Genomic DNA, 13,376 nt, shown 5'->3' with positions numbered 1-13,376 from the left:
ATAAATCTTGCATAAACCAGGTAAATGTCGGCATTGTGTGACGAGAAGACCAGGGCAAAATCAAATATGTCGTTATATTGCTGTAATGACGGTATACAATGATCTGTGGAAACCAAATCATTTAACTCACCGATCGTACATTTAGATCGCCCATTAATACAAATTAAAAATTTTTAAAAAACATTTTTTTCAATTGTATTCAATATATACTCTAGTCAGAAAATCATCTACCAAAGAGATGCCTTTTGATATTTTATCAGAATGAAACGACGATTCAAGTGTGGCGGTATATAGGTATATACACATTATAAATACGTTTTTACTTGAATTTGTAAATTACTTTTCAATATTTAATATAATATTAATAGCGCATGTTCCATCAATTTGCTTTATATGATTAACTATTTATTTCATTTCTGCAGTACACGGGCAAGATCCCCATTGCTCTTTCATGTTTTTATTTTTTTTTACCTCTGGTAGGAAATATTCAGTATGAGATTCCATGAGTTTTTTTTGTCTCTTTATTGCTTCTTCCCAATAATAATGTCATAACCTTTTATATAATCAATAAGGTCTATGTCATCACATGTTCTTAGAACGCCTTCAATAATCCAAAATCCAATATTTAAATGTTTCAATTTTGGGCCTTCACAGGATATAGCTACTTAATTTGTGTTTTGTTATTATAACTTTGTTTGCCACTATGATATTTATGTGGGATGTATTATCGTATTCCGCATAGTGCACCTTTTTTTGCATTCACAAAATGCTTTGATTTTCCTTGCTTGTCATTAGAAGATCTGATATGAAGATTACCCTTGATATAATATCCGACTTTACCACGAGCCTATAAAATGTTTAATTCTGACCTTTGCATTGTAGTGAGTTCTTCCGAAATGCGAAATCTCTTGGCACGTCATGCATCTCTGTCTTTAAAAAGTCTATGTTTGGCATTTTCCGAAGAGAATTTGACAATTACAATTCGTTGACCGTTCGGATCTGGAGTGCCAACTCTATAGGCATCTTGTATCGACTCATCGCACCATGATTCGCTAGGACATGCAACACAGCATATTACTTGTAATATCTTCTTTTTTAGCATACCTTCACTTTCGTCTGCATCTTCATTTAGGCCCAAATTCTTTACTGTGCACATTGTACGTTGTCAACTAAATTTTCAATATGTTGGACTTCCAAAAACTTCTGGTCACATGTTTCGTTTAAAAGCATCAATATCCAGTTGCATCATTTCCTTTTTACAATGAATTAAGATTTGTATAGTTGCACTCAATTGCATCCATGCTAATATTAAGCCGTTGTAGGTCAGCTTTAATTATGGAAATATCAGAACGTACTCCATGTGGATTCTATCTCAGTTTTCTTCACTGCTTGAAAGTATAAACTTTAAAAATTCTACCTTTTTGGATAGAGGGCCTGGGTTAATCTCAATATATCACCCGATAATACTAACATCTCTTTGGATAGAATGATGACGTCATATCCTGTACATAAATATCGATGCTATTTTTATTTAAACTTACTTCACATTCATTATTATATTGTCCTTATTACTAATGTTGACATTTATCTTGGCAAGAAGTATTCCAGTTCCAAAGTCTGCTATTATATAATCAGTCACATTAATAATAATCTGAGATGGATATCAGACCCTGATGTGTGAGGATAATACACATGTGTATTTTTCCGTGTCTTAAAAGCATTTCAAGGAACGAATAAACCAATCCTTACACACCTCCTCTTTTGTTTGTGACAGGTCTTTATTTTTCGGAAAAACCTGTTTACACAAAAGAAAATCCGTTATGAGGTCTAGCTTTTGCACGTGCAGAGGTCTGTTCTTGCAAGACAGACCCGGTCATGTAAAACACTTGAAAAAATAGGACTGCCGATATGCGGACAAAGAAAACATTAAATGGAATCAGAGATTAAAAATGAAAGAAAAACTGCGAAAGATTTTATAATATTATTGTCATGAAAATCTGGAGACATTTTTTAAACACGATAATGTTTATTGAATGCACTTAGCAATTATTCCAACATCCATACATGTATTGAATTTTTAAATAAAAATAATGGACAGCAAATCAAAGTTAAGACACAATTAAGATTTATTTAATCAAGTCAATTTTTAAAAGTAATAATAAATTAATAATCTAAGCGGTTCTTCTGGCATTAATTAAGATCACAGTATGACTAAATGGACGTTCAAATTCATTTTTATGACAATATAACAGTTATCATATTATTGCGATTTTAATTCACAAAATTCATAACATCTTAAGGTATTACCATCCTAATGGGCACTACAAGGAACTAAAAAATTGACATCATAGGTCAGATATATACCTTAAAGTACACCTGTATGCAAAATTTAAACAAAGTTTACCGTACAAAATTAAGTTATGGCCACTTTTCTGAACTCAAGCTCGGATGTTATGAGGGCCTTTTTTAGAAATGAGGAACCTTTAAATAATCTGAAATAACATTCTAATGAAAAATGTTTTCCCATTAATTTTTGGTAAGAAACAAATAGTACCATTCAGCTAACAATCCACATCGAGAATCTTCTTTCCTTTCAAACGTTTCAACATGCACGAATATTAAAGTATGACGATTCCGTTCTTTCTTCTACGCTGAAATCTTAATCATATAGACTATATCTTTAGCAACCAAAACAATAATCAATAACACTACCACCTTGTGTTGATGGAAAAGTAAAATGCCCGATATTTTTGTCATTTCCGATTCTACCATTCATTATATATTCGGTATAAAATCTTGCATAAACCAGGTAAATGTCGGCATTGTGTGACGAGAAGACCAAGGCAAAATCAAATATGTCGTTATATTGCTGTAATGACGGTATACAATGATCTGTGGAAACCAAATCATTTAACTCACCGATCGTACATTTAGATCGCCCATTAATACAAATTAAAAATTTTTAAAAAAACATTTTTTTCAATTGTATTCAATATATACTCTAGTCAGAAATCATCTACAAAGAGATGCCTTTTGATATTTTTATCAGAATGAAACGACGATTCAAGTGTGGCGGTATATAGGCTATATACACATTATAAATACGTTTTTACTTGAATTTGTAAATTACTTTTCAATATATTTAATATAATATTAATAGCGCATGTTCCATCAATTTGCTTTATATGATTAACTATTTTATTTCATTTCTGCAGTACACGGCAAGATCCCCATTGCTCTTTCATGTTTTTATTTTTTTTTTACCTCTGGTAGGAAATATTCAGTATGAGATTCCATGAGTTTTTTTTGTCTCTTTATTGCTTCTTCCCAATAATAATGTCATAACCTTTTATATAATCAAGAAGGTCTATGTCATCACATGTTCTTAGAACGCCTTCAATAATCCAAAATCCAATATTTAATTGTTCAATTTTGGGCCTTCACAGGATATAGCTACTTAATTTGTGTTTTGTTATTATAACTTTGTTTGCCACTATGATATTTATGTGGGATGTATTATCGTATTTCGCATAGTGCACTTTTTTTTCTTTTTCTTTTTTGCATTCACAAAATGCTTTGATTTTCCTTGCTTGTCATTAGAAGATCTGATATGAAGATTCCCCTTGATATAATATCCGGCTTTACCACGAACCTATAAAATGTTTAATTCTGACCTTTGCACTGTAGTGAGTTCTTCCGAAATGCGAAATCTCTTGGCACGTCATGCATCTCTGTCTTTAAAAAAATCTATGTTTGGCATTATCCGAAGAGAATTTGACAATTATAATTCGTTGACCGTTCGGATCTGGAGTGCCAATTAACTCTATAGGCATATTGTATCGACTCATCGCACCATGATTCGCTAGGACATGCAACACAGCATATTACTTGTAATATCTTCTTTTTCAGCATACCTTCACTTTCGTCTGCATCTTCATTTAGGCCAAAAATCCTTAAATGTGCACGTTGTACGTGACGTTCAATTTTGTCAACTAAATTTTCAATATGTTGGACTTCCAAAAACTTCTGGTCACATGTTTCGTTTAAAAGCATCAATATCCAGTTGCATCATTTCCTTTTTACAATGAATTAAGATTTGTATAGTTGCAATCAATTGCATCCATGCTAATATTAAGCCGTTGTAGGTCAGCTTTAATTATGGAAATATCAGAACGTACTCCATGTGGATTCTATCTTGAGCAGTTTTCTTCACTGCTTGAAAGTATAAGCTTTAAAATTTCTACCTTTTCCGATAGAGGGCCTGGGTTAATCTCAATATCACCCGATAATACTAACATCTCTTTGGATAGAATGATGACGTCATATCCTGTACATAATTAACGATGCTATTTTTATTTAAACTTACTTCACATTCATTATTATATTGTCCTTATTACTAATGTTGACATTTATCTTGGCAAGAAGTATTCCAGTTCCAAAGTCTGCTATTATATAATCAGTCACATTAATAATAATCTGAGATGGATATCAGACCCTGATGTGTGAGGATAATACACATGTGTATTTTTCCGTGTCTTAAAAGCATTTCAAGGAACGAATAAACCAATCCTTACACACCTCCTCTTTTGTTTGTAATTAAGATCACAGTATGACTAAATGGACGTTCAAATTCATTTTTATGAAAATATAACAGTTATCATATTATTGCGATTTTAATTAACAAAACCCATAACATCTTAAACGTTCTAGAAAAGTCACAGAACATGACAATAGTACCAAAAAAATTATATCGAAAAAAATGTCCGTTTAAAACGCCGTTGAGATCCAAATGACATTTGATATACGCTTTGCATTGGAAACCGCAGTCACTACCAACAGGTAACAGCAAAGTCCTTGGTATAATTCCCACCCGCGGGATCAATCAGATTGTTAAATCCCATTTAAACGCAACTCTCTTTGAGTTAGGCTTTATCCTCCCTTTCTATTTAACCGGCGAAAATTCATACCTGATTTCCCATGAAAACTTCCGGAGGTGGCATAGTTACAAACTATGCTACACAACAACGTTTAAGTAATTTTGTACTGATACAAATGTTATTCAAAACTTGCCAACAGTGACAGCACGTACTTAAAGTGGATTGGTCTTCAATGGGTACGTTTCTAATAAATATTTCAAATATCGATTGAAACAGTAGAAATTTGGATCTTCTTAAAAATATTTCTTGAAAAAGAAATTTATAAAGTTTTAAGTGATTTAGTATAAAATGTTAAAAATTTTAATTTTACAAAATAAGAGTTGCATAACAACTCTAAACTATTTAAAAACTGAAAATAAAATGTTAGAGAAAGAAACCAATAATTGTAAAGTCATAAAATTAAAAATTAAATAAAGAACAGATAATTGAAACAATATCAATTTTTTTTCTTTTCTTGTTTTTTTTCTGTCTGTTTTTTATCATATTACACAACTTAAACTCAATACAAAATTACATTTATTTTATTGATATTGAACACGTCTGCGGATGTTTCTAAATTCAAAATTTTACTGTATCATGTTTAAATGTTGAATTCTGCTTAAGCCGGTGCTAGGGGGCGTGGACGGTTGTATTGTACTTTACAGTACCGTCCATGAACAGGCTCAATCAAACCGAGCCTGCAACATTTTCAATTTTGTCTTTTTGGGCTTTCTTTAGGGATTCTTATTTTCTCTATTATTTCGATATTGATAAAAAACAACACAAGGAACGAAATAAGTAACGCTCCTACCACTTACAAAAGATAATAATTATCATGAAAAGTGACACAGTTTGTTGCATTTGTGTATTAAAAATGCTATACATTTACTTATTCATGCATTTATATACAGGTCGGTTTGAAGACCTAGATTGATCTCAGTGATCAGCAGTATATCATTGCACTAAGAGACCACATTTGAACTTCATCATATTTCTGAACAATACAATAGTCAGTACGTATAATCCTCAGAGGGATATTGAAATCATATGTGATTTTTTTGCTAAAGAATATATACGGCGTTATTTGAGTGGGCCGACACATGTACAGGTCAATGGTACTTTTTATGTTCACCTGCACCTTTTATTCTTGCATATCAGACTGGCGTTTCCGTGACTTTTATCCATGCCGGAAATTTCATCTGCCATGAGGGGTGCCAGATGAGTCGCGTGCTGTGCAAAAGGCACGCTTAGGATGACGTCATTTTAACCGTTATGAATGAAGTAAGTTATTCATACGCTGTTGTAAGAAAGTAGTTATAATGATATAAATTTCCATTGAAATAAAGATAAAGAATCTAAAATATGATGGAATATTGGTAGAATATGCAGAGAAGAAATATCTGACATATGTTTGCGTTTCGGATCGGAATATCCGTCCCTAGGTCACCGGGGGTCACCTCGAGACGGATATTCCGATCCGAGTCGCATAATATGACAGATATTATTAATATCGTCTAAGGTTATGTACCCCAAACAATGCTGTTTCGATACATCTGTCTATTTAATGTTGCATTTCATTTGATTACGAGAGCTCTATTCGATGCATGCATTTTGCCTTTTAGCAGACACCATTCAATAGTTTGCTATTTGCGAATTAAGCTCCAATTTGGAATTCTATTCTAAAGCTTTTTTCAAATTTTAAATTTCTGTTTTTCATATATGACAGACCGTCCCTCCTCCAAATGTTATTCACGACATGTTTAAAATAACAAAGATAGACTCTAATGATATACTTTGTCCTTTTTAATTTTTTGCTTTTCAATAAATGCATTTAACATGTATTTTATAAGATTAAAAGAAAGAGAATCAAATGGGTATTGCGAAAAACACATCTTGAGAGAGTATTTAACGTGATCAGTTTGTTCCTTTTTATTTTAGGTTGAACACTTAACATTCATATTCTAACCGCAGTTTATTCACAAACATAGCCACCGCATCCATTTTGACAGCAAATCTGCCCGACTGGACATTGTGGAGCATCAGGATTGCAATTTGTAATGCATATGCCGAACTCATCCTTACTTTCTTGTACTTTCTTGCATTTCCGTTCTGAAAGGTAAACACATGATATTAAAATATTCATTCCAATTGAAAACAAGAAAAGCATTACTGCAAAGCATCAAAGGACATCCAAGCAAGAAATGTAGCAAGTGAAGATGAACTAGTAGACATCGGATGACCAGATATTCTTATAAACTTTTCAAAAGTTAATTGGTTTTTACCAGAATTGTATAATATTTAGGACTGGCCGGACGAAAGACATAATATGTTTGCATTTAATTCCCTGCCAAATTCTCCAATTCGTTATTTATTACCATAACGTGACACGAATGACCGTTTCGTTAAACTAAAACTACTTCTTTAATTAGATTTTCGGACTTTCACAATGTTAAAATCATCATTCTATTTATATGTACAGCAATACATAACTGTGTACTAATAAAAAAAACCAAGATTAATTGACGGATAAGATAATTTCATTTGAATATGTTTGCTTTGCGAAATTTTCCAGTTCGCTATTCATTGTACATATCGCGACATTTCATTTTTGATAATCAAATACCCGTATACCATGGCCAAACGGAATGATCGGCTTTTATGACCAACGAAAATGCCCGAGAAGTTGCAATGGCCCTTTCACAAAATCTGGTTTCATTCCATAAGGAGCGTTGCGCTTTTACACATTTTCAGTATAATGATGCAAATCTTTTTGAACCGTTTGAATATTGATAGATTAAATCTCATGATAATTTTTTTTCTGGCTAAATCTCAATAATAAATAAGTATATCTAATGAATATCACCGTTTAAGCTACTTTTCTGTTCAACGTATTTGGGATACCTTCTTGCAAAGATCATGATCATTTTCAAGTTTAAGACTCACTCAGCTGCTTCTTATGAGAGCGGTATATCTTACATTAGTAGCAACTGTTTTACTCGTGCAAAATCTTGATAACAATCTATATATGGTCATGATTGCCATGTTTCCATGTATATGTAATGTATTGTGGTTATATACGGTAATGTTTCCATGTATATGTGACGCAATTTGGTCATAGGTTCATGTGTTGCATCAGTTTTCTGTTGGAAATATGAAAACCCATATATAAATTTTATACATGTTTCAATGTACAGCGAACATGACATTGCAATATATACTTGTTTTACTCGTGCTTTTACATTGTGCGAGGTAACATTCTATATGCACTCCTATTTAAACAATTTTCGAAAAAGGTGTGTCACAAATCATTGGTCTTCTATAAAGCATTTTATTTAATCTATCTTTTGTTGTTGTGAAATTTTCTTTTCGGTTTCAATTTCTGTAAACAAAATATATATCTTGAAAGCGTCTAGTGATGTACAAGTTAACCTAAGAGTAGTGCAAATTATCAATCTCTAACTTACGGCAAATTTACAAATAATATCAATGTTAAAAAGATGTAATACTAACCTCCTTTACACTGTTTGCAACACTGGCCAGGTGGTATATGATAGCCCTTCCTGCATGAGCTTGAATCAAACTCAGGACATTCTTGGGGGCAATCACCAGGTGGGGGTGCTGTCACTGGGATCACTATGTAAGCGACAAATAACAATACAAACGATGTCTTCACTAACAACATTTTATCAGATGTCTGAAAGATATATTTAAACAACCAAGCAATAATTTTATGTGCAGTAAAAGTTATCAAACTGTATCTATGCTTGCCATTTGAATGAATGTAGAGCTAGTCTTTTTTAAATAATGATCTAATTATGGTTAAAGAAATCACATTTATGAATTTATTTGACACAGTAACTAAGGTTAAAGTCGCTGGTTTCTTATACTTGTCTTTCACTACTTTGGGTTCAAATCTTGCCGGTGAGTCAAGATAAAAAATCAATAAATTAATAAATAAATAAAATAAATGGCGTGACATATCTTAAAATTGGCTGGCGGAAAATGAACAACCTGTGACATTATGCTTTATGAACATAATAATTATAGGTTTTGACAGACAGCTGTAAGGAAAACGTAATTACAGTGAGAAACATTCACTTAATCAAAAAATGAAAAAAAAAGAAGATATATTTCATCATACAATACTTTCGCAATTTAAACTTGTGTATTTATTACTTTAAACAATTATGACTGCAATATATATCACCTATTCTCACAAGATAGGCCCAAGTTTGAAATTTGAGTGTCTCTTGACAAAAGTTAAAACATATACACTTACACAGTTGAGTTTTGTTATTTTTTCAACATAACATGGTTCCTTCTTTTAAATCATATTCACAATAGATGTCAGAAACTGGTATTTAGAAAAAGAAATGAACAAATAATATTTCAATTTAAAAGAAAAATATGTTGTCTCTGTAAAGGGTTACGATGATTTAACACACAAGTGCTGCCATCAATTTTTTGTTAAAAACTGAACATATTTTTTTTAATTTTTGTTTCACGACATGTTGAAGTTTGAAAATTAAAAGAATTTCTGAGTGAAACTCTTTGCATTATTCGTTATAAAACAAAACTTTCTTGTCTCCAAATGAAATCCAAAATGTAATCTACGTTACTTAGTTTGCAACACAAAAAATACATAGGCATAAAACACATTAAAGGGTGTTTAAACAGATGAAAATACTAACAAAAATATATATAAACGATATACGCGATACAATGATTTAACTCATTTCAATAAAAAAAACAATACACCAGAACACAAACTTTATATTTGTAAAGTAAATTTAAGAATGTACATCTACGTTGACCGGGCTATTACTCAAATATTGTGACATAGGATGCTCTTTTATAGACTATTATCAATTAGATTAGACTTGTTAAACATTCAATGTTTCTTTATTTTGTAGAAGTTGATTGTTTGTAAAAAAATTTCATGGCTCCATGACAATAAAAATGTAATCTACGAGATGTAATCAACGTTACCACGGTTTTTTCAATTTTTAAAATCTGCAAATAATTTGATTTTAATGTCCGAGATATGTCAGACTGTTTCAAGGTTCCGTTATATATATACTTCTAGATCAATATACACATAGTTTGTTTCCCTTTATTTCAAATTTGCCACATATTCCGCCATTTGCATTTGCAATTTCCGCGTAGAAACACTATATTACTGAGTTCCAGTTATCTTTAGGAAAGTAAAACAAGGTAAGTGAATAAAAATGTTTTTTTTTATTATAGTTTTAGATTATAATTGAATTATACATCTTTAATTTCAATGAAATTAATCTTGTACACATATAATTCAAACATTTATTGCATATATTAGTTACGTCATGGCCCACTAAGTTTTTAACAAATCCTTTTTTTGGTGTCCATTTTTTACTTACCAAAAGATTTTGTTCATAAAGTTTTTTGTCATATCTGATCTACACAGATACATGTATGTTATCTGTGTTTATACCAGATCATCTAAGATTTTATAAAAGGTGTAACAAATGTGATACCAATGTTGGTAACGTAGGTTACAAAAATATCAACTTGTGATATCTGCAACACCATAAGTAGTTCTTTCCAAATATTTGACATGTTCCTATATTGTAGATCATTATATGATAGTTTAATGTAATAACTCTGTTTGTTCCTGGAGAAAAAACTGTAATTTAGGCATAAATAAATGGTTTTCTAAAAATGGTAACGTTGATTACAAAATTAGTAACGTAGATTACTTTTTTCTTTGTTTCAGCAAGAATGGGTATATTCATATGCTGAAATACAGCGAGCCTTTTGTGGGAGGAAAAAAATCAACATAAGGAGTAAAATAACTTGAAAAAGAACGAAAAAGAACAAAATCATACTGAGCTACAACAGTTAAAAGATAAAAAAAGGGGGGGGGGCTTTTAGCGACCAGAACATAGAATGTCAGAAAAATGTCCAGAAATTTGACACAGAATGAAAGAGCTTGAGACTCAAATATAAGTTAATACATTAATTGGTCTGGTTGTGTTCAAGATGAAGACAGACTGATTGTCGATGATGTAAATAGTGTACGTTTAAGCACCCGGAAACACGAAAATAGTAGTTAGGCACATTGTACCTTGGACTGATTGAAGAGGTCGTCATAGCTGATGACGATTTTCTTGTTTCATACTAGCAAAACCGAAAATGTAAAGAGGTCAAAGCACCAACTTTCAATTGGCCAAACAATGCCGACAATATTTGTGTCAAGTTAGAAGACGGTTTTTCTGGCATAGATGAGTCATCCAAAGTTAGTTGTTATGTGCGCTCTTTCAGGTTAAAAGAGGAAGAGATAAGATAAATTTAAAGCGCGACATTCAGCTTTCATTTTTGTTCTAAAATGTTGTTTTTTTTTCAAATTAAGTATTTCAGTAATTTAATCTTAGAAAAGTGCAACATATCACTGTAAGAACTACTTTAAAACAGTGTCTAAAGATCTATTTAATTTTTTAGAACGCCGGTGATTTTTGTTTCTAAAAATAGAAAATGGGAAAACGAATCACACGCTTTACTTATATTAAAATAGTTAGCGGACATATAGATTAAAGGAATCCAGGAGTTTAATTATTGATTCTGTAATTTATGATGGCAAATATAATTTTCCACCAAATTTTTTTTATTTGACTTTTATATAAACACAAGGCGCCTTTAAATAAAAGATTCAACTGCTTTGTTTCAAACAAAGCCGTTGTTTTTTTGTTTTTGTTTTTCTTTTTTAACTTTCAATAAACATCATGCCTAAAATTAAAGATTTTCTGATGCGTTTGATCGGACTTTTCTATTTCAATTTAAGAAATAATTGATTTTCTTTTGCAATAGATCGGACATCAACATTTTATTGTTTGACGTGTTCATCAAACATATATAAAAATCCTTGAATATAAGGTAATCTACGTTACCATAACTGGTCAATTCTTTTACTTTGTTCATTTGTTATTTTTGGGTCTGAAAGTAACAGCTTTAAACCAAAGTCATAGACTTTGTTATAGTTTTTATAATTTTTATATATATGATAAAAAAGATAATGTCTTAATGGCATTCACGAGGTATTTTTACGGACTTCAGCTATTAGTTTCTTAAAGAAATGATAAATGAATGTGTTTGAGCATAAACCTTTCATAAATTTATCTCAGTTGATGAACTTATTACTGATAATTACATCTAAGATTATTCAAAAGAAAAAAAATGAAACATAGCTGTCATTTTATCTTTAATCTTTGAGATTTTTTGCTGTTGCCCAGTTAAAGGTGCACACTTTGTAATTTACGTTACCATTTCCTAGTCGTGTTTATATCGGTGTATGCTGCATACAAAATATTTTTTTTCAAAGTCAAATACTGTTGTATGCTAATATTTGGTGCTTATAATTCATAATAAAATCAACTAAATAAGTACAACAATGAGTTTGTTTATGTAGCTATTATTACTGATGATCATATTTTCCAGAAATATTCAACCCAACATAAATGAAAAAGTTAAAGCTTGGTGTACGGTTTTATGAAAACCTGTGCATAAAATATGTAATGTTACTTTGGCAAATTATTTATCGAAGTGACTATCTGTATCAAGTGCATTTATAGAATATATCAAAATATCTTTAATATGACCATTGGTTTAATTTTAGTTAAGGTAACGTAAATTACATTTTGCAAAAGTACTCAATTTGTTTCAGTGGCTGTTCTTCAGGTAATAATCGAGTTTGAGTGCTGTAACTTTCCCAATTTGTCTGACATATATCTCTTTTACCATCTATGTAATAAAAATTTGATAAAAAACAAGTTCATTTTTTAACATTTTGTCAATTTAAGTTGGGCCTATCTTGTGAGAATAGGTGATATATCTGATGCGTATGTTTTATTCTTAGTTCGTTTTTTAAGATAAAAAACATGTAATTCTTAATGATAAAACACAAAACGGGTTTTGATTAAAACGATGTTGTTGTTTCATTTATTAGGATGACTTTCAAATAAAATCATTTAATGCACCGACATAATTTTTCATTATTCTTAAGGAACAGGTATATATCTCCATTTAACTCATAAGTATACATTTCTTTAACAACAAGAAAAAAAATCAAATATTGGTATTATATACATGCATTAAAAGTGTTAAAACGCAATATGTGCGACGGGCACAAATCAAGATCTGATCATGGTATGCATTGTCAGCTATTTGACATTTTCCATACAAATAATGAATGGTATTGTCATGATTGAAAGATGGACAAGTCTATTAACAAGAATGGTCAGGAATCTGATTTTATTTAGAATGATTCTTTGACAATCTGACGAAGAAAATATCTAACAAAGCTCTAATCTGTAATAAAATCTTCTGACGGAAGCATTAATTTATTTAAAAAATATACATACCTTAATGTACTCGTATATAGCCTTAGGTTTGATATCTCACTCCTGCAAAGAGTAAGAAATAAAATGA

Source organism: Ruditapes philippinarum, unplaced genomic scaffold (assembly GCF_026571515.1).
Source record: "Ruditapes philippinarum isolate M1 unplaced genomic scaffold, ASM2657151v2 ctg300_1_1_1_1, whole genome shotgun sequence".
NCBI lineage: Eukaryota > Metazoa > Mollusca > Bivalvia > Venerida > Veneridae > Ruditapes > Ruditapes philippinarum.
The sequence above is the reverse complement of the archived record's forward strand: the minus strand, read 5'-3'. Positions refer to the sequence as shown.